This window comes from Rhipicephalus microplus, unplaced genomic scaffold (assembly GCF_043290135.1).
Source record: "Rhipicephalus microplus isolate Deutch F79 unplaced genomic scaffold, USDA_Rmic scaffold_59, whole genome shotgun sequence".
Taxonomy (NCBI): Eukaryota; Metazoa; Arthropoda; class Arachnida; order Ixodida; family Ixodidae; genus Rhipicephalus; species Rhipicephalus microplus.
Window position 1 is genome coordinate 968,364 of NW_027464632.1, and position 21,497 is coordinate 989,860.

At 52.6% G+C, this 21,497-nt stretch overlaps 1 non-coding gene across 1 annotated transcript; it reads right to left on the reverse strand.

The window, feature by feature from the left end:
- Positions 1-4,827: 4,827 nt before the first annotated feature.
- On the reverse strand, positions 4,828-4,901 carry TRNAN-GUU (transfer RNA asparagine (anticodon GUU)). The gene has a single exon. It is a non-coding gene; the product is annotated as a tRNA-Asn (tRNA).
- Positions 4,902-21,497: the final 16,596 nt, after the last annotated feature.

Here is a 21,497-nt window from a genome sequence, read left to right on the forward strand (position 1 = left end):
TGCGAAACGTGCACTCAACGGCAGTTTTTTTTTCTTCTCGAAAAAAAAAAAAAACTTTTCTTATTGTTGTTGGTTGAATGTTACGTTCTGTGGACTCGGTGTTTCGACGTGAGACATGTCAACGAAGAAGCAGTGTGGTGCCATCGGTGTGATGTGTTGAACTGCGTGGTGCAAATATGTGGTGTAATTGTGACGTAGTGCAGAACGCGCACTCATCGGCAGTTTTTTTTTCTAAAAAAAAAAAAACTTGAATGAAAGGGGGGCGTATGTGATGTGTGGTGCGCGTTCAAAGTGCGCGCCTTCGAAAAGTGCGCGTCACGGGAAAAAAAAAAAAAACAAAAGGAGAAATACCAGAGTGCACGTGCGGGGCAAGCGGAAGGTCGTCACCGGACCGGGCGCTGAAGATGGGCCGTCGGGCATAGGACCCGAGCCTGCAGGTCTTCAACCGGCCGGGGCCTCCTGCCGTCGTGTTCCCGCTCCAAAGGACCGTGGCCATCCGGTCCTGAACTCCTTTCCAGGGCCTGCGGACTTTGGTTCCGGCAGGCGAGCTACAGCCGTCGGGCTCCGGGCCCGAGCTGTGCGCCCAGCTGCTTGACTAGGTCGACCCTAGTTCCCGGACGCGTCGCCACCAGCCTGCGTTCTCCCGTCTCCGACGTGTCCACGCTCCTCAAGCCGAAACCATCACGATTTGGTAGGGCTTTTCGACGTGTCGCCAGCAGCCAGCGTTCCCTCGTCCTCGTCCAGCCCACGCATTGACGCAGGAGTCACGGCGTTCCGGTTTCTCATCACCGCCGAAAACCAACTTGTGGGTGAGACTGCACCGATACTCTTGCGCTACTCCCATCACTCAGCCCCTTTCGAACGTTAGGTTTAGTCACTGACTTTGAACGTTCTTGTTGGGTGTTTACAGATGTGTTTCGTCATGTCCAGTCAACTGTTTATTAAGTGTTTTGTTTTGTGAGGAATCTTTGCCTTTTTACTTTTCAATTAAACTTTTTGTGTGTTTCTTGGAAACCGAACGGCTTTGTCCTTATTAACAAAACTCTCTGAGGCTCAGCCCGGGAGAAAAACAAATCAGCAACAAGAACCCGCATCACACTGGCCAGATTAGGCGTACCTATCACGAGGAAACGCCGTCTATGCCACCGCCAACTCGCCTAGCTTCATCTTCTCGTAGGTCACCGTCTCCACGACGTCGTTCCCCGTCCCCCATGCGGCCAAGTTCAGCTGCTCACGAGCGGGAAAACTAGTCGTCGCAGTCCCCGAGGCAAGGACTGCGATGCTATCGCATTGTGAAAGCCCTCAGAGCCGCCCATCTAATGTCATTGACGTGCTTGTGGACGGTGTTCACGCATCTGCTCTTATTGACACAGGAGCTGCAGTATCCGTTATGGACGAAAAATTTTGCCGCTTGCTTCGTAAAGTGACGACGCCAATTTCTGGATTGTCCCTTCGTACCGCCGGTTTGCATCGTATCCATCCTACAGCAGGGTGCACAGCTCGCGTTGTCGTTCAGGACGTTCTGTATGTCGCCCAATACATCATCATTCCCGCAAGCTCTCATGACGTCATCCTGGGGTGGGATTTTCTCTCCCGCAACGACGCCGTCATCCATTGTGCCGCCGCCGAAATTGAACTCTCCCCCTTCTCGCATTTGACGCCGGAAGACAGTTCTTCGAAAGTGAGCAAGATTCTCGTGAAAGACGATACCATAGTGCCTCCAAGCTCCACGATGGGTGTATCTGTCTACTGCGCTGGACTCTCCGACACAATTGCACTCGTTTCGCCATCCGACCGTGCTTGCCGAAGGAAAGGGTTGCTAGTACCTTTCGCGACCGTGCAAATCACCCAGGGCAACGCCTCTATTTTCGTGACCAACCCATCCCCGTACACTGTTACCTTGGTTCGAGGGGAATGTCTCGGCAGAGTGGAACCAGTGGATAACGCACAAGTCCTGGACGTACCTGATGACTCGCGTTGTCCCAGTTTGCGTACCATCAGTGCTGTTTCCACTTCTGATTCGTCATCTCCTGATGTATTTGGCCCTTGCATTGATGACAACCTCACGTCGGTACAGCGTTCCCAGCTTCTGAACCTTTTGCGAGAATATCGTTCTTCTTTCGATGTCGGGCGAAGTTCTCTCGGTCGTGCGTCCGCTGTTACGCATCGTATCGACACTGGTGCCCATCCACCATTACGGCAACGTCCCTACCGCGTGTCGCCTGCTGAACGTCGGGAAATTAACGAGCAGGTTGATGATATGCTCAGACGCGACGTTATTCGGCCCTCGGACAGTCCATGGGCGTCTCCTGTTGTTCTTGTTGCGAAGAAAGATGGTTCTGCGCGGTTCTGTGTAGACTACAGACGGCTCAATAAGATCACTCGCAAGGATGTTTACCCACTGCCGCGCATCGATGACGCAATTGACAGCCTTCACGGAGCCGAATTTTTTTCTTCTCTCGATCTGCGCTCGGGGTACTGGCAAGTACCCATGGCTGATGACGCTCGACCGAAGACTGCGTTCATCACACCCGACGGCTTGTACGAATTCAACGTCATGCCGTTTGTTCTATGTAATGCACCTGCGACCTTTGAGCGCATGATGGACACCGTTCTGCGCAACTTGAAATGGCACACGTGCTTGTGTTACCTCGATGACGTTGTTGTGTTCGCTCCAGATTTCTCTACGCACCTCCAACGTCTGAAAGAAGTTTTTGCACGTGTCAGCAATGCCGGCTTGCAACTAAATCTGAAGAAGTGCCGCTTTGCAGCACGGCAACTCACCATCCTTGGGTACGTCGTGTCCAAGGATGGCATTCTTCCTGACCCAGCCAAGCTTCGGGCCGTGGCCGAATTCCCCAAACCTGCGTCCGTCAAAGAACTGCGTAGTTTCGTGGGCCTGTGCTCGTACTTCCGACGCTTCATACGAAACTTTGCCACGATCATATCACCGCTGACGAAGCTCCTTGTAAGTAACGGGTCCCTCAATTCGTGGTCGTCTGAGTGCGACGACGCGTTCGCGAAGCTCCGCCATGTGTTGACATCTCCTCCCATTCTACGCCACTACGACCCTACGGCCCCGACGGAGGTGCACACAGACGCCAGCGGTGTAGGCCTCGGCGCTGTCCTGGCGCAGCGCAAACCCGGATTCCTTGAATATGTCGTAGCATATGCAAGCCGTACGCTCACGAGAGCTGAGACAAACTACACCGTCACGGAGAAAGAGTGCTATTAAACGCCTTAACAGGGTTAACAGCGGATGGCGCTAGCCAATTGGGTCACGGAGACAGTCGTGCTCAGATGTCACCACCGTGAGAACATGTCTCCAAAGTTATCAGCGCAAAGAAAAAAGCAACACACCACTCCCGGGAGGACTCGAACCTCCAACCTTTCGCTTAACAGCCGATCACGCTAGCAAACTGCGCCACCGAGACAGTCGTGCTCCACTCTAACCACCGTCAGAACATTTCTTCAGAGCTATCAGCCCAAAGAAAAAAAAGCGCCGCACCACCACCGGGTGGGCTCGAACCTCCAACCTTTCGGTAAACAGCCGATCGCGCTAGCCAATTGCGCCACGGAGACAGTCACGCTCCACTCTCACCACCATCAGAACATATCTTCAAAGCTATCAGCGCAAAGAAAAAAGCAACACACCACTCCCGGGAGGGCTCGAAACTCCAATGTTTCGGTTAACAGCCGAACGTGCTAGCCAATTGCGCCACGGAGACAGTCGTGCTCCACTCTCACCACCATTAGAACATATCTTCAAAGCTATAAGCGCCTAAAAAAGCAACACACCACTCCCGGGAGGGCTCGAAACTCCAATTTTTCGGTTACCAGCCAAATGTGCTAGCGAATTGCGCCAAGGAGACAGTCGTGCTCCAATCTCACCACCGTCAGAACATTTCTCGAAAGCTATCAGTGCAAAGAAAAAAAAGCGCCGCACCACCACAGCGTGGGCTCGAACCTCCAACCTTTCGGTTAACAGCTGACCGCGCTAGCTAATTGCGCCACGGAGACAGTCGTGCTCCACTCTCACCACCATCAGAACATATCTTCAAAGCTATCAGTGCAAAGAAAAAAGCAACACACCACTCCCGGGAGGGCTCCAAACTCCAATTTTTCGGTTAACAGCCGAACGTGCTAGCCAATTGCGCCACGGAGAGAGTCGTGCTCCACTCTCACCACCGTCAGAACATTTCTTCAGAGCTATCAGCCCAAAGAAAAAAAAGCGCCACACCACCACCGGGTGGGCTCGAACCTCCAAACTTTCGGTTAACAGCCGATCGCGCTAGCCAATTGCGCCACGGAGACAGTCGTGCTCCACGCTCAACACCGTCAGAACATTTCTTCAAAGCTATCAGCCCCCCAAAAAAAAGCAACGCACCACCACCGGGTGGGCTCGAACCTCCAACCTTTAGGTTAACAGCGGATCGCGCTAGCCAATTGGGTCACGGAGACAGTCGTGCTCCACTCTCACCACCATTAGAAGATATCTTCAAAGCTATCAGCCCAAAAAAAAGTGCCGCACCACCATCGTGTGGGCTTGAACCTCCAACTTTTCGGTTAACTGCAAATCACGCTAGCCAACTGCGCCACGGAGACAGTCGTGCTCCACTCTCACCACCGTCAGAACATTTCTTCAGAGCTATCAGCCCAAAGAAAAAGAAGCGCCACACCACCACCGGGAGGGCTCGAACCTCCAACCTTTCGGTCAACAGCAGATTGCACTAGCGAATTGCGCCACGGAGACAGTCGAGTTCCACTCTCACCACCATCAGAACATATCTTCAAAGCAATCAACGAAAAGAAAAAAAAGCGACACACCGTCCCCGGGTGGGCTCAAACCTCCAACCTCTCGGTTAACAACCGATCGCGCTAGCCAATTGCGCTACGGAGACAGTCCAGCTCCACTTTCACCACCATCAGAACATATCTTCAAAGCTATCAGCTCAAAGAAAAAAAAGCGCCGCACTACCACCGGGTGGGCTCGAACCTCCAACCTTTCGGTTAACAGCCGATCGCGCTCGCCAATTGCGCCATGGAGACAGTCGTGCTCCACTCTCACCAACATCAGAACATATCTTCAAAGCTATCAGCCCAAAGAAAAAAAAGCGCCGCACCACCCCCGGGTGGGCTAGAACCTCCATCCTTTCTGTTAACAGCCGATCGCGCAGGCCAATTGCGCCACGGAGACAGTCGTGCTCCACTCTCATCAGAACATATCTTCAAAGCTATCAGCGCAAAGAAAAAAAAAAGCGACACACCGTCCCCGGGTGGGCTCGAAACTCCAACCTTTCGGATAACAGCCGATCGCGCTAGCCAATTGCGCCACGGATACAGTCCTGCTCCACTCTCACCACCATCAGAACATATCTTCAAAGCTATCAGCTCAAAAAAAAAAGCGCCGCACCACTACCGGGTGGGCTCCAAACTCCAAGCTTTCGGTTAACAGCCGATCGCGCTAGCCAATTGCGCCACGGAGACAGTCCTGCTCCACTCTCACCACCATCAGAACATATCTTCAAAGCTATCAGCCCAAAGAAAAAAAGTTCCGCACCACCACCGGGTGGGCTCGAACCTCCAACCTTTCGGTTAACAGCCGATCGCGCTCGCCAATTGCGCCATGGAGACAGTCGTGCTCCACTCTCACCAACATCAGAACATATCTTCAAAGCTATCAGCCCAAAGAAAAAAAAGCGCCGCACCACCCCCGGGTGGGCTCAAACCTCCATCCTTTCTGTTAACAGCTGATCGCGCTAGCCAATTGCGCCACGGAGACAGTCGTGCTCCACTCTCACCCCCATCAGAACATATCTTCAAAGCTATCAGCGCAAAGGAAAAAAAGCGACACACCGTCTCCGGGTGGGCTCGAAACTCCAACCTTTCGGATAACAGCCGATCGCGCTAGCCAATTGCGCCACGGATACAGTCCTGTTCCACTCTAACCACCATCAGAACATATCTTCAAAGCTATCAGCTCAAAGAAAAAAAGCGCCGCACCACTACCGGGTGGGCTCCAAACTCCAAGCTTTCGGTTAACAGCCGATCGCGCTAGCCAATTGCGCCACGGAGACAGTCCTGCTCCACTCTCACCACCATCAGAACATATCTTCAAAGCTATCAGCCCAAAGAAAAAAAGCGCCGCACCACCACCGGGTGGGCTCGAACCTCCAACCTTTCGGTTAACAGTCGATCGCGCTAGCCAATTGCGCCATGGAGACAATCCGGCTTCACTCTCATCACCATCAGAACATATCTTCAAAGCTATCAGCCCAAAGAAAAAAAGCCCGCACCACCACCGGGTGGGCTGGAACCTTCAACCTTTCGTTTAACGGCCGAACGCGCTAGCCAATTGCGCCACGGAGACAGTCCTCCTCCACTTTAGCCACCATCAGAACATATCTTCAAAGCTAACAGCCCAAAGAAAAAAAACAACACACCACTCCCGGAAGGGCTCCAACCTCAGACCTTTCGGTTAACAGCCGATTGCGCAAGCCAATTGCGCCATGGAGACAGTCGTGCTTCACTCTAATCACCGTCAGAACATTTCTTCAGAGCTATCAGCCCCAAAAAAAGCAACGCACCACCACCGGGTTGGCTCGAACCTCCAACCTTTAGGTTAACAGCGGATCGCGCTAGCCAATTGGGTCACGGAGACAGTCGTGCTCCACTCTCACCACCATTAGAAGATAACTTCAAAGCTGTCAGCGCAAAGAAAAAAGCAACACACCACTTTCGGGAGAGCTCAAACCTACAATTTTTCGGTTAACAGCCCAACGTGCTAGCCAATTGCGCCATGGAGACAGTCGTGCTCAGATCTCACCACCGTGAGAACATGTCTTCAAAGTTATCAGCGCAAAGAAAAAAGCAACACACCACTCCCGGGAGGGCTCGAACCTCCAACTTTTCGCTTAACAGCCGATCACGCTAGCAAACTGCGCCACGGAGACAGTCCTGCTATACTCTCACCACCATCAGAACATATATTCAAAGCTATCAGCCCAAAAAAAAGCGCCGCACCACCACCGGGTGGACTCGAACCTCCAACCTTTCGGTTAACAGTCGATCGCGCTAGCCAATTGCGCCATGGAGACAGTCCTGCTTCACTCTCATCACCATCAGAACATATCTTCAAAGCTATCAGCCCAAAGAAAAAAAGCCCGCACCACCACCGGGTGGGCTCAAACCTTCAACCTTTCGTTATACGGCCGAACGCGCTAGCCAATTGCGCCACGGAGACAGTCCTGCTCCACTCTAGACACCATCAGAATATGTCTTCAAAGCTATCAGCCCAAAGAAAAAAAAGCAACACACCACTCCCGGAACGGCTCGAACCTCAGACCTTTCGGTTAACAGCCGATTGCGCTAGCCAATTGCGCCACGGAGACAGTCGTGCTCCACTCTAACCACCGTCAGAACATTTCTTCAGAGCTATCAGCCCAAAGGAAAAAAAGCGCCGCTCCACCACCGGGTGGGCTCGAACCTCCAACCATTCGGTAAACAGCCGATCGCGATAGCCAATTGCGCCACGGAGAGAGTCACGCTCCACTCTCACCACCATCAGAACATATCTTCAAAGCTATCAGCGCAAAGAAAAAAGCAACACACCACTCCAGAGAGGGCTCGAAACTCCAATTTTTCGGTTAACAGCGTAACGTGCTAGCCAATTGCGCCACGCAGACAGTCGTGCTCCACTCTCACCACCATCAGAACATTACTTCAAAGCTATCAGCGCAAAGAAAAAAGCAACACACCACTCCCAGGAGGGCTCGAAAGTCCAATTTTTCGGTTAACAGCCGAACGTGCTAGCCAATTGTGCCACGGAGACAGTCGTGCTCCACTCTCACCACCATCAGAACATATCTTCAAACCTATCGGCCCAAAAAAAATTTCCGCACCACCACCACGTGGGCTGGAACCTCCAACTTTTCGGTTAACTGCCGATCGCGCTAGCCAATTGCGCGACGGAGACAGTCGTGCTCCACTCTCACCACCGTCAGAACATTTCTTCAGAGCTATCAGCCCAAAGAAAAAGAAGCGCCGCACCACCACCGGGTGGGCTCGAACCTCCAACCTTTCGGTCAACAGCAGATCGCGCTAGCCAATTGCGCCACGGAGACAGTCGTGCTCCAGTCTCACCACCATCAGAACATATTTTCAAAGCTATCAGCGCAACAAAAAACGCGACACACCACTCCCGGGAGGGCTTGAAACTCCAATTTTTCGGTTACCAGCCGAATGTGCTAGCGAATTGCGCCAAGGAGACAGTCGTGCTCCAATCTCACCACCGTCAGAACATTTCGCGAAAGCTATCAGTGCAAAGAAAAAAAAGCGCCGCACCACCACCACGTGGGCTCGAACCTCCAACCTTTCGGTTAACAGCTGACCGCGCTAGCTAATTGCGCCACGGAGACAGTCGTGCTCCACTCTCACCACCATCAGAACATATCTTCAAAGCTATCAGGGCAAAGAAAAAAGCAACACACCACTCCCGGGAGGGCTCCAAACTCCAATTTTTCGGTTAACAGCCGAACGTGCTAGCCAATTGCGCCACGGAGAGAGTCGTCCTCCTCTCTCACCACCGTCAGAACATTTCTTCAGAGCTATCAGCCCAAAGAAAAAAAAGCACCGCATCACCACCGGGTGGGCTCGAACCTCCAAACTTTCGGTTAACAGCCGATCGCGCTAGCCGATTGCGCCACGGAGACAGTCGTGCTCCACGCTCAACACCATCAGAACATTTCTTCAGAGCTATCAGCGCCAAAAAAAAGCAATGCACCACCACCGGGTGGGCTCGAACCTCCAACCTTTAGGTTGACAGCGGATCGCGCTAGCCAATTGGGTCACGGAGACAGTCGTGCTCCACTCTCACCACCATTAGAAGATATCTTCAAAGCTATCAGCCCCAAAAAAAAGTGCCGCATTACCATCGGGTGGGCTCGAACCTCCAACTTTTCGGTTAACTGCAAATCACGCTAGCCAACTGCGCCACGGAGACAGTCGTGCTCCACTCTCACCACCGTCAGAACATTTCTTCAGAGCTATCAGCCCAAAGAAAAAAAAGCGCCGCACCACTACCGGGTGGGCTCCAAACTCCAAGCTCTCGGTTAACAGCCGATCCCGCTAGCCAATTACGCCACGGAGACAGTCCTGCTCCACTCTCACCACCATCAGAACATATCTTCAAAGCTATCAGCCCAAAGAAAAAAAGCGCCGCACTACCACCGGGTGGGCTCGAACCTCCAACCTTTCGGTTAACAGTCGATCGCGCTAGCCAATTGCGCCATGGAGACAGTCCTGCTTCACTCTCATCACCATCAGAACATATCTTCAAAGCTATCAGCCCATAGAAAAAAAGCCCGCCCCACCACCAGGTGGGCTCGAACCTTCAACCTTTCGTTTAACGGCCGAACGCGCTAGCCAATTGCGCCACGGAGACAGTCCTGCTCCACTCTAAACACCATCAGAACATATCTTCAAAGCTATCAGCCCAAAGAAAAAAAAGCAACACACCACTCCCGGAAGGGCTCGAACCTCAGACCTTTCGGTTAAGAGCCGATTGCGCTAGCCAATTGCGCCACGGAGACAGTCGTGCTCCACTCTAACCACCGTCAGAACATTTCTTCAGAGCTATCAGCCCAAAGGAAAAAAAGCGCCGCACCACCACCGGCTGGGCTCAAACCTCCAACCTTTCGGTAAACAGTCGATCGCGCTAGCCAATTGCGCCACGGAGACAGTCACGCTCCACTCTCACCACCATCAGAACATATCTTCAAAGCTATCAGCGCAAAGAAGAAAGCAACACACCACTCCCGGGAGGGCTCGAAACTCCAATTTTTCGGTTAACAGCCAAACGTGCTAGCCAATTGCGCCACGGAGACAGTCGTGCTCCGCTCTCACCACCATCAGAACATATCTTCAAAGCTATCAGCGCAAAGAAAAAAGCAACACACCACTCCCGGGAGGGCTCGAAACTCCAATATTTCGGTTAATAGCCGAACGTGCTAGCCAATTGCGCCACGGAGACAGTCGTGCTCCACTCTCACCACCATCAGAACATTTCTTCAGAGCTATCAGCCCAAAGAAAAAAAAGCGCCGCACCACCACCGGGTGGGCTCGAACCTCCAACCTTTCGGTTAGCAGCCGATCACGCTAGCCAGTTGCGCCATGGAGACAGTCGCGCTACACTCTCACCACCGTCAGAACATTTCTTCAGAGCTATCAGCGCAAAGAAAAAGAAGCGCCGCACCACCGCCGGGTGGGCTCGAACCTCCAACCTTTCGGTCAACAGCAGATCGCGCTAGCCGATTGCGCCACGAAGACAGTCGTGCTCCAGTATCACCACCATCAGAACATATTTTCAAAGCTATCAGCGCAACGAAAAACGCGACACACCACTCCCGGGAGGGCTTGAAACTCCAATTTTTCGGTTACCAGCCGAATGTGCTAGCGAATTGCGCCAAGGAGACAGTCGTGCTCCAATCTCACCACCGTCAGAACATTTCTCGATAGCTATATCAGTGCAAAGAAAAAAAGCGCCGCACCACCACCGCGTGGGCTCGAACCTCCAACCTTTCGGTTAACAGCTGACCGCGCTAGCTAATTGCGCCACGGAGACAGTCGTGCTCCACTCTCACCACCATCAGAACATATCTTCAAAGCTATCAGCCCCCCAAAAAAAAGCAACGCACCACCACCGAGTGGGCTCGAACCTCCAACCTTTAGGTTAACAGCGGATCGCGCTAGCCAATTGGGTCACGGAGACAGTCGTGCTCCACTCTCACCACCATTAGAAGATATCTTCAAAGCTATCAGCCCAAAAAAAGTGCCGCACCACCATCGGGTGGGCTCGAACCTCCAACTTTTCGGTTAACTGCAAATCACGCTAGCCAACTGCGCCACGGAGACAGTCGTGCTCCACTCTCACCACCGTCAGAACATTTCTTCAGAGCTATCAGCCCAAAGAATAAGAAGCGCCACACCACCACCGGGTGGGCTCGAACCTCCAACCTTTCGGTCAACAGCAGATTGCACTAGCCAATTGCGCCACGGAGACAGTCGTGTTCCACTCTCACCACCATCAGAACATATCTTCAAAGCAATCAGCGAAAAGAAAAAAAAGGCGACACACCGTCCCCGGGTGGGCTCAAACCTCCAACCTCTCGGTTAACAACCGATCGCGCTAGCCATTTGCGCTACGGAGACAGTCCTGCTCCACTTTCACCACCATCAGAACATATCTTCAAAGCTATCAGCTCAAAGAAAAAAAGCGCCGCACTACCACGAGGTGGGCTCAAACCTCCAACCTTTCGGTTAAGAGCCGATCGCGCTCGCGAATAGCGCCATGGAGACAGTCGTGCTCCACTCTCACCAACATCAGAACTTATCTTCAAAGCTATCAGCCCAAAGAAAAAAAAGCGCCGCATCACCTCCGGGTGGGCTCGAACCTCCATCCTTTCTGTTAACAGCCGATCGCGCTAGCCAATTGCGCCACGGAGACAGTCGTGCTCCACTCTCACCCCCATCAGAACATATCTTCAAAGCTATAAGCGCAAAGAAAAAAAAAGCGACACACCGTCCCCGGGTGGGCTCGAAACTTCAACCTTTCGGATAAGAGCCGATCGCGCTAGCCAATTGCGCCACGGATACAGTCCTGCTTCACTCTCACCACCATCAGAACATATCTTCAAAGCTATCAGCTCAAAGAAAAAAAAGCGCCGCACCACTACCGGCTGGGCTCTAAACTCCAAGCTTTCGGTTAACAGCCGATCGCGCTAGCCAATTGCGCCACGGAGACAGTCCTGCTCCACTCTCACCACCATCAGAACATATCTTCAGAGCTATCAGCCCAAAGAAAAAGAAAGCGCCACACGACCACCGGGTGGGCTCGAACCTCAAACCTTTCAGTTAACAGTCGATAGCGCTAGCCAATTGCGCCATGGAGACAGTCCTGCTTCACTCTCATCACCATCAGAACATATCTTCAAAGCTATCAGCCCATAGAAAAAAAGCCCGCACCACCACCGGGTGGGCTCGAACCTTAAACCTTTCGTTTAACGGCCGAACGCGCTAGCCAGTTGCGCCACGGAGACAGTCCTGCTCCACTCTAGCCACCATCAGAACATAACTTCAAAGCTATCAGCCCAAAGAAAAAAAAGCAACACACCACTCCCGGAAGGGCTCGAACCTCAGACCTTTCGGTTAACAGCCGATTGCGCTAGCCAATTGCGCCACGGAGACAGTCGTGCTCCACTCTAACCACCGTCAGAACATTTCTTCAGAGCTATCAGCCCAAAGGAAAAAAAGCGCCGCACCACCACCGGGTGTGCTCGAACCTCCAACCTTTCGATAAACAGCCGATCGCGCTAGCCAATTGCGCCACGGAGACAGTCCTGCTATACTTTCACCACCATCAGAACATATCTTCAAAGCTATCGGCCAAAAAAAAAATTTCCGCACCACCACCACGTGGGCTCGAACCTCCAACTTTTCGGTTAACTGCCGATCGCGCTAGCCAATTGCGCCACGGAGACAGTCGTGCTCCACTCTCACCACCGTCAGAACATTTCTTCAGAGCTATCAGCCCAAAAAAAAAAGCGCCGCACCACCACCGGGTGGGCTCGAACCTCCAAACTTTCGGTAAACAGCCGATCGCGCTAGCCAATTGCGCCACGGAGACAGTCGTGCTCTACGCTCAACACTGTCAGAACATTTCTTCAGAGCTATCAGCCCCCCCAAAAAAGCAACGCACCACCACCGGGTGGGCTCGAACCTCCAACCTTTAGGTTAACAGCGGATCGCGCTAGCCAATCGGGTCACGGAGACAGTCGTGCTCCACTCTCACCACCATTAGAAGATATCTTCAAAGCTATCAGCCCAAAAAAAAGTGCCGCACCACCATCGGGTGGGCTCGAACCTCCAACGTTTAGGTTAACTGATAATCACGCTAGCCAATTGCGCCACGGAGACAGTCGTGCTCCACTCTCACCACTGTCAGAACATTTCTTCAGAGCTATCAGCCCAAAGAAAAAGAAGCGCCGCACCACCACCGGGTGGGCTCGAACCTCCAACCTTTCGGTCAACAGCAGATCGCGCTAGCCGATTGCGCCACGGAGACAGTCGTGCTCCAGTCTCACCACCATGAGAACATATTTTCAAAGCTATCAGCGCAACGAAAAACGCGACACACCACTCCCGGGAGGGCTCCAAACTCCAATTTTTCGGTTAACAGCCGAACGTGCTAGCCAATTGCGCCACGGAGAGAGTCGTGCTCCACTCTCACCACCGTCAGAACATTTCTTCAGAGCTATAAGCCCAAAGAAAAAAAAGCGCCGCACCACCACCGGGTGGGCTCGAACCTCCAAACTTTCGGTTAACAGCCGATCGCGCTAGCCAATTGCGCCACGGAGACAGTCGTGCTCCATGCTCAACACTGTCAGAACATTTCTTCAGAGCTATCAGCCCCCCAAAAAAAGCAACGCACCACCACCGGGTAGGCTCGAACCTCCAACGTTTAGGTTAACAGCGGATCGCGATAGCCAATTGGGTCACGGAGACAGTCGTGCTCCACTCTCACCACCATTAGAAGATATCTTCAAAGCTATCAGCCCAAAAAAAAAGTGCCGCACCACCATCGGGTGGGCTCGAACCTCCAACTTTTAGGTTAACTGATAATCACGCTAGCCAACTGCGCCACGGAGACAGTCGTGCTCCACTCTCACCATCGTCAGAACATTTCTTCAAAGCTATCAGCTCAAAGATAAAAAAGCGCCGCACTACCACCGGGTGGGCTCGAACCTCATACCTTTCGGTTAACAGCCGATCGCGCTCGCCAATTGCGCCATGGAGACAGTCGTGCTCCACTCTCACCAACATCAGAACATATCTTCAAAGCTATCAGCCCAAAGAAAAAAAAGCGCCGCACCACCCCCGGGTGGGCTCGAACGTCCATCCTTTCTGTTAACAGCCGATCGCGCTAGCCAATTGCGCCACGGAGACAGTCGTGCTCTACTCTCACCCCAGTCAGAACATATCTTCAAAGCTATCAGCGCAAAGAAAAAAAAAGCGACACACCGTCCCCGGGTGGGCTCGAAGCTCCAACCTTTCGGTTAAGAGCCGATCGCGCTAGCCAATTGCGCCATGGAGACAGTCCTGCTCAACTCTCACCACCATCAGAACATATCTTCAAAGCTATCAGCCCAAAGAAAAAAAAGCAACACACCACACCCGGAAGGGCTCGAACCTCAGACCTTTCGGTTAACAGCCGATTGCGCTAGCCAATTGCGCCACGGAGACAGTCGTGCTCCACTCTAACCACCATCAGATTATTTCTTCAGAGCTATCAGCCCAAAGGAAAAAAAGCGCCGCACCACCACCGGGTGGGCTCGAACCTCCAACCTTTCGGTAAACAGCCGATCGCGCTAGCCAATTGCGCCACGGAGACAGTCACGCTCCACTCTCACCACCATCAGAACATATCTTCAAAGCTATCAGCGCAAAGAAAAAAGCAACACACCACTCCCGGGAGGGCTCGAAACTCCAATTTTTCGGTTAACAGCCGAACGTGCTAGCCAATTGCGCCACGGAGACAGTCGTGCTCCACTCTCACCACCGTCAGAACATTTCTTCAGAGCTATCAGCCCAAAGAAAAAGAAGCGCCGCACCACCACCGGGTGGGCTCGAACCTCCAACCTTTCAGTCAACAGCAGATCGCGCTAGCCAATTGCGCCACGGAGACAGTCGTGCTCCAGTCTCACCACCATCAGAACATATTTTTAAAGCTATCAGCTCAACGAAAAACGCCACACCACTCCCGGGAGGGCTCGAAACTCCAATTTTTCGGTTACCAGCCGAATGTGCTAGCTAATGGCGCCACGGAGACAGTCGTGCTCCACTCTCACCACCATCAGAACATATCTTCAAAGCTCTCAGTGCAAAGAAAAAAGCAACACACCACTCCCGGGAGGGCTCCAAACTCCAGTTTTTCGGTTAACAGCCGACCGTGCTAGCCAATTGCGCCACGGAGACAGTCGTGCTCCACTCTCACCACCGTTAGAACATTTCTTCAGAGCTATCAGCCCAAAGAAAAAAAAGCGCCGCACCACCACCGGGTGGGCTCGAACCTCCAAACTTTCGGTTAACAGCCGATCGCGCTAGCCAATTGCGCCACGGAGACAGTCGTGCTCCATGCTCAACACCGTCAGAACATTTCTTCAGAGCTATCACCCCAAAAAAAAAAGCAACGCACCACCACCGGGTGGGCTCGAACCACCAACCTTTAGGTTAACAGCGGATCGCGCTAGCCAATTGGGTCACGGAGACAGTCGTGCTCCACTCTCACCACCATTAGAAAATATCTTCAAAGCTGTCAGCGCAAAGGAAAAAGCAACACACCAGTTTCGGGAGAGCTCAAACCTACAATTTTTCGGTTAACAGCCCAACGTGCTAGCCAATTGCGCCAGGAGTCAGTCGTGCTCAGATCTCACCACCGTGAGAACCTGTCTCCAAAGTTATCAGCGCAAAGAAAAAAGCAACACACCACTCCCGGGAGGGCTCGAACCTCCAACCTTTCGCTTAACAGCCGATCACGCTAGCAAATTGCGCCACGGAGACAGTCCTGCTATACTCTCGCCACCATCAGAACATATCTTCAAAGCTATCAGCCCAAAAAAAGTGCCGCACCACTATCGGGTGGGCTCGAACCTTCAACTTTTCGGTTAACTGCAAATCACGCTAGCCAATTGCACCACGGAGACAGTCGTGCTCCACTCTCACCCCCATCAGAACGTATCTTCAAAGCTATCAGCGCAAAGAAAAAAAAGCGACACACCGTCCCCGGGTGGGCTCGAAACTCCAACCTTTCGGATAACAGCCGATCGCGCTAGCCAATTGCGCCACGGATACAGTCCTGCTCCACTCTCACCACCATCAGAACATATCTTCAAAGCTATCAGCTCAAAGAAAAAAAAGCGCCGCACCACTACCGGGTTGGCTCCAAACTCCAAGCTTTCGGTTAACAGCCGATCGCGCTAGCCAATTGCGCCACAGAGACAGTCCTGCTCCACTCTCACCACCATCAGAACATATCTTCAAAGCTATCAGCCCAAAGAAAAAAAGCGCCGAACCACCACCGCGTGGGCTCGATCCTCCAACCTTTCGGTTAACAGCTGACCGCGCTAGCTAATTGCGCCACGGAGACAGTCGTGCTCCACTCTCACCACCATCAGAACATATCTTCAAAGCTATCAGTGCAAAGAAAAAAGCAACACACCACTCCCGGGTGGGCTCGAAACTCCAACCTTTCGGATAACAGCCGATCGTGCTAGCCAATTGCGCCACGGATACAGTCCTGCTCCACTCTCACCACCATCAGAACATATCTTCAAAGCTATCAGCTCAAAGAAAAAAAAGCGCCGCACCACTACCGGGTGGGCTCCAAACTCCAAGCTTTAGGTTAACAGCGGATCGCGCTAGCCAATTGGGTCACGGAGACAGTCGTGCTCCACTCTCACCACCATTAGAAGATATCTTCAAAGCTATCAGCCCAAAAAAAGTGCCGCACCACCATCGGGTGGGCTCAAACCTCCGACTTTTAGGTTAACTGATAATCACGCTAACCAACTGCGCCACGGAGACAGTCGTGCTCCACTCTCACCACCGTCAGAACATTTCTTGAGAGCTATCAGCCCAAAGAAAAAGAAGCGCCACACCACCACCGGGTGGGCTCGAACCTCCAACCTTTCGGTCAACAGCAGATTGCACTAGCCAATTGCGCCACGGAGACAGTTGTGTTCTGCTCTCACCACCATCAGAACATATCTTCAAAGCTATCAGCGCAAAGAAAAAAAAGCGACACACCGTCCCCGGGTGGGCTCGAAACTCCAACCTTTCGGATAACAGCCGATCGTGCTAGCCAATTGCGCCACGGATACAGTCCTGCTCCACTCTCACCACCATCAGAACATATCTTCAAAGCTATCAGCTCAAAGAAAAAAAAGCGCCGCACCACTACCGGGTGGGCTCCAAACTCCAAGCTTTCGGATAACAGCCGATCGCGCTAGCCAATTGCGCCACGGAGACAGTCCTGCTCCACTCTCACCACCATCAGAACATATCTTCAAAGCTATCAGCCCAAAGAAAAAAAGCGCCGCACCACCACCGGGTGAGCTCGAACCTCCAACCTTTCGGTTAACAGTCGATCGCGCTAGCCAATTGCGCCATGGAGACAGTCCTGCTTCACTCTCATCACCATCAGAACATATCTTCAAAGCTATCAGTCCATAGAAAAAAAGCCCGCACCACCACCGGGTGGGCTCGAACCTTCAACCTTCCGTTTAACGGCCGAACGCGCTAGCCAATTGCGCCACGGAGACAGTCCTGCTCCACTCTAGCCACCATCAGAACATATCTTCAAAGCTATCAGCCCAAAGAAAAAAAAGCAACACACCACACCCGGAAGGGCTCGAACCTCAGACCTTTCGGTTAACAGCCGATTGCGCTAGCCAATTGCGCCACGGAGACAGTCGTGCTCCACTCTAACCACCATCAGAACATTTCTTCAGAGCTATCAGCCCAAAGGAAAAAAAGCGCCGCACCACCACCGGGTGGGCTCGAACCTCCAACCTTTCGGTAAACAGCCGATCGCGCTAGCCAATTGCGCCACGGAGACAGTCGCGCTCCACTCTCACCACCATCAGAACATATCTTCAAAGCTATCAGCGCAAAGAAAAAAGCAACACACCACTCCCGGGAGTGCTCGAAACTCCAATTTTTCGGTTAACAGCCCAACGTGCTAGCCAATTGCGCCACGGAGACAGTCGTGCTCCACTCTCACCACCATCAGAACATATCTTCAAAGCTATCAGCGCAAAGAAAAAAGCAACACACCACTCCCGGGAGGGCTCGAAACTCCAAATTTTCGGTTAACAGCCGAACGTGCTAGCCAATTGCGCCACGGAGACAGTCGTGCTCCACTCCCACCACCGTCAGAACATTTCTTCAGAGCTATCAGCCCAAAGAAAAAGAAGCGCCGCACCACCACCGGGTGGGCTCGAACCTCCAACCTTTCGGTCAACAGCAGATCGCGCTAGCCAATTGCGCCACGGAGACAGTCGTGCTCCAGTCTCACCACCATCAGAACATGTTTTCAAAGCTATCAGCGCAACGAAAAACGCCACACCACTCCCGGGAGGGCTCGAAACTCCAATTTTTCGGTTACCAGCCGAATGTGCTAGCTAATTGCGCCACTGAGACAGTCGTGCTCCACTCTCACCACCATCAGAACATATCTTCAAAGCTATCAGTGCAAAGAAAAAAGCAACACACCACTCCCGGGAGGGCTACAAACTCCAGTTTTTCGGTTAACAGCCGACCGTGCCAGCCAATTGCGCACGGAGACAGTCGTGCTCCACTCTCACCACCGTCAGAACATTTCTTCAGAGCTATCAGCCCAAAGAAAAAAAAGCGCCACACCACCACCGGGTGGGCTCGAACCTCCAAACTTTTGGTTAACAGCCGATCGCGCTAGCCAATTGCGCAACGGAGACAGCCGTGCTCCATGCTCAACACCGTCAGAACATTTCTTCAGAGCTATCACCCAAAAAAAAAGCAGCGCACCACCACCGGGTGGGCTCGAACCACCAACCTTTAGGTTAACAGCGGATCGCGCTAGCCAATTGGGTCACGGAGACAGTCGTGCTCCACTCTCACCACCATTAGAAGATATCTTCAAAGCTGTCAGCGCAAAGAAAAAAGCAACACACCAGTTTCGGGAGAGCTCAAACCTACAATTTTTCGGTTAACAGCCCAACGTGCTAGCCAATTGCGCCATGGAGTCAGTCGTGCTCAGATCTCACCACCGTGAGAACATGTCTCCAAAGTTATCAGCGCAAAGAAAAAAGCAACACACCACTCCCGGGAGGGCTCGAACCTCCAACCTTTCGCTTAACAGCCGATCACGCTAGCAAATTGCGCCACGGAGACATTCCTGCTATACTCTCACCACCATCAGAACATATCTTCAAAGCTATCAGCCCAAAAAAGTGCCGCACCACCATCGGGTGGGCTCGAACCTCCAACTTTTCGGTTAACTGCAAATCACGCTAGCCAACTGCGCCACGGAGACAGTCGTGCTCCACTCTCACCACCGTCAGAACATTTCTTCCGAGCTATCAGCCCAAAGAAAAAGAAGCGCCACACCACCACCGGGTGGGCTCGAACCTCCAACCTTTCGGTCAACAGCAGATTGCACTAGCCAATTGCGCCACGGAGACAGTCGTGTTCAACTCTCACCACCATCAGAACATATCTTCAAAGCAATCAGCGAAAAGAAAAAAAAAGCGCCGCACTACAACCGGGTGGGCTCGAACCTCCTACCTTTCGGTTAAAAGCCGATCGCGCTCGCCAATTACGCCATGGAGACAGTCGTGCTCCAATCTCACCAACATCAGAACATATCTTCAAAGCTATCAGCCCAAAGAAAAAAAAGCGCCGCACCACCCCCGGGTGGGCTCGAACCTCCATCCTTTCTGTTAACAGCCGATCGCGCTAGCCAATTGCACCACGGAGACAGTCGTGCTCCACTCTCACCCCTATCAGAACATAACTTCAAAGCTAACAGCGCAAAGAAAAAAAAGCGACACACCGTCCCCGGGTGGGCTCGAAACTCCAACCTTTCGGATAACAGCCGATCGCGCTAGCCAATTGCGCCACGGATACAGTCCTGCTCCACTCTCACCACCATCAGAACATATCTTCAAAGCTATTCAAAGAAAAAAAAGCGCCGCACCACTACCGGGTGGGCTCCAAACTCCAAGCTTTCGGTTAACAGCCGATCGCGCTAGCCAATTGCGCCACGGAGACAGTCCTGCTCCACTCTCACCACCATCAGAACATATCTTCAAAGCTATCAGCCCAAAGAAAAAAAGCGCTGCACCACCACCGGGTGGGCTCGAACCTCCAACCTTTCGGTTAACAGTCGATCGCGCTAGCCAATTGCGCCATGGAGACAGTCCTGCTCCACTCTCACCACCATCAGAACATATCTTCAAAGCCATCAGACCATAGAAAAAAAGCCCGCACCACCACCGGGTGGGCTCGAACCTCAACCCTTTCGGTTAACAGCCGATCGCGCTAGCCAATTGCGCCACGAAGACAGTCGTGCTCCACTCTCTACCCCGTGAGAACATTTCTTCAGAGCTATCAGCCCAAAGAAAAAAAAAACGCCGCACCACCACCGGGTGGGCTCTAACCTCCAACCTTTTGGTTAACAGCCGATCGCGCTAGCTAATTGCGCTACGGAGAGAGTCGTGCTCCACTCTCACCACTAACAGAACATACCTTCAAAGCTATCAGTGCAAAGAAAAAAGCAACACACCACTCCCGGGAGGGCTCCAAACTCCAATTTTTCGGTTAACAGCCGAACGTGCTAGCCAATTGCGCCACGGAGAGAGTCGTGCTCCACTCTCACCACCGTCAGAACATTTCTTCAGAGCTATCAGCCCAAAGAAAAAAAGCGCCGCACCACCACCGGGTGGGCTCGAACCTCCAAACTTTCGGTTAACAGCCGATCGCGCTAGCCAATTGCGCCACGGAGACAGTCGTGTTCTGCTCTCACCACCATCAGAACATATCTTCAAAGCTATCAGTGCAAAGAAAAAAAATCGACACACCGTCCCCGGGTGGGCTCGAAACTCCAACCTTTCGGATAACAGCCGATCGTGCTAGCCAATTGCGCCACGGATACAGTCCTGCTCCACTCTCACCACCATCAGAACATATCTTCAAAGCTATCAGCTCAAAGAAAAAAAAGCGCCGCACCACTACCGGGTGGGCTCCAAACTCCAAGCTTTCGGATAACAGCCGATCGCGCTAGCCAATTGCGCCACGGAGACAGTCCTGCTCCACTCTCACCACCATCAGAACATATCTTCAAAGCTATCAGCCCAAAGAAAAAAAGCGCCGCACCACCACCGGGTGAGCTCGAACCTCCAACCTTTCGGTTAACAGTCGATCGCGCTAGCCAATTGCGCCATGGAGACAGTCCTGCTTCACTCTCATCACCATCAGAACATATCTTCAAAGCTATCAGTCCATAGAAAAAAAAGCAACACACCACACCCGGAAGGGCTCGAACCTCAGACCTTTCGGTTAACAGCCGATTGCGCTAGCCAATTGCGCCACGGAGACAGTCGTGCTCCACTCTAACCACCATCAGAACATTTCTTCAGAGCTATCAGCCCAAAGGAAAAAAAGCGCCGCACCACCACCGGGTGGGCTCGAACCTCCAACCTTTCGGAAAACAGCCGATCGCGCTAGCCAATTGCGCCACCGAGACAGTCGCGCTCCACTCTCACCACCATCAGAACATATCTTCAAAGCTATCAGCGCAAAGAAAAAAGCAACACACCACTCCCGGGAGTGCTCGAAACTCCAATTTTTCGGTTACCAGCCCAACGTGCTAGCCAATTGCGCCACGGAGACAGTCGTGCTCCACT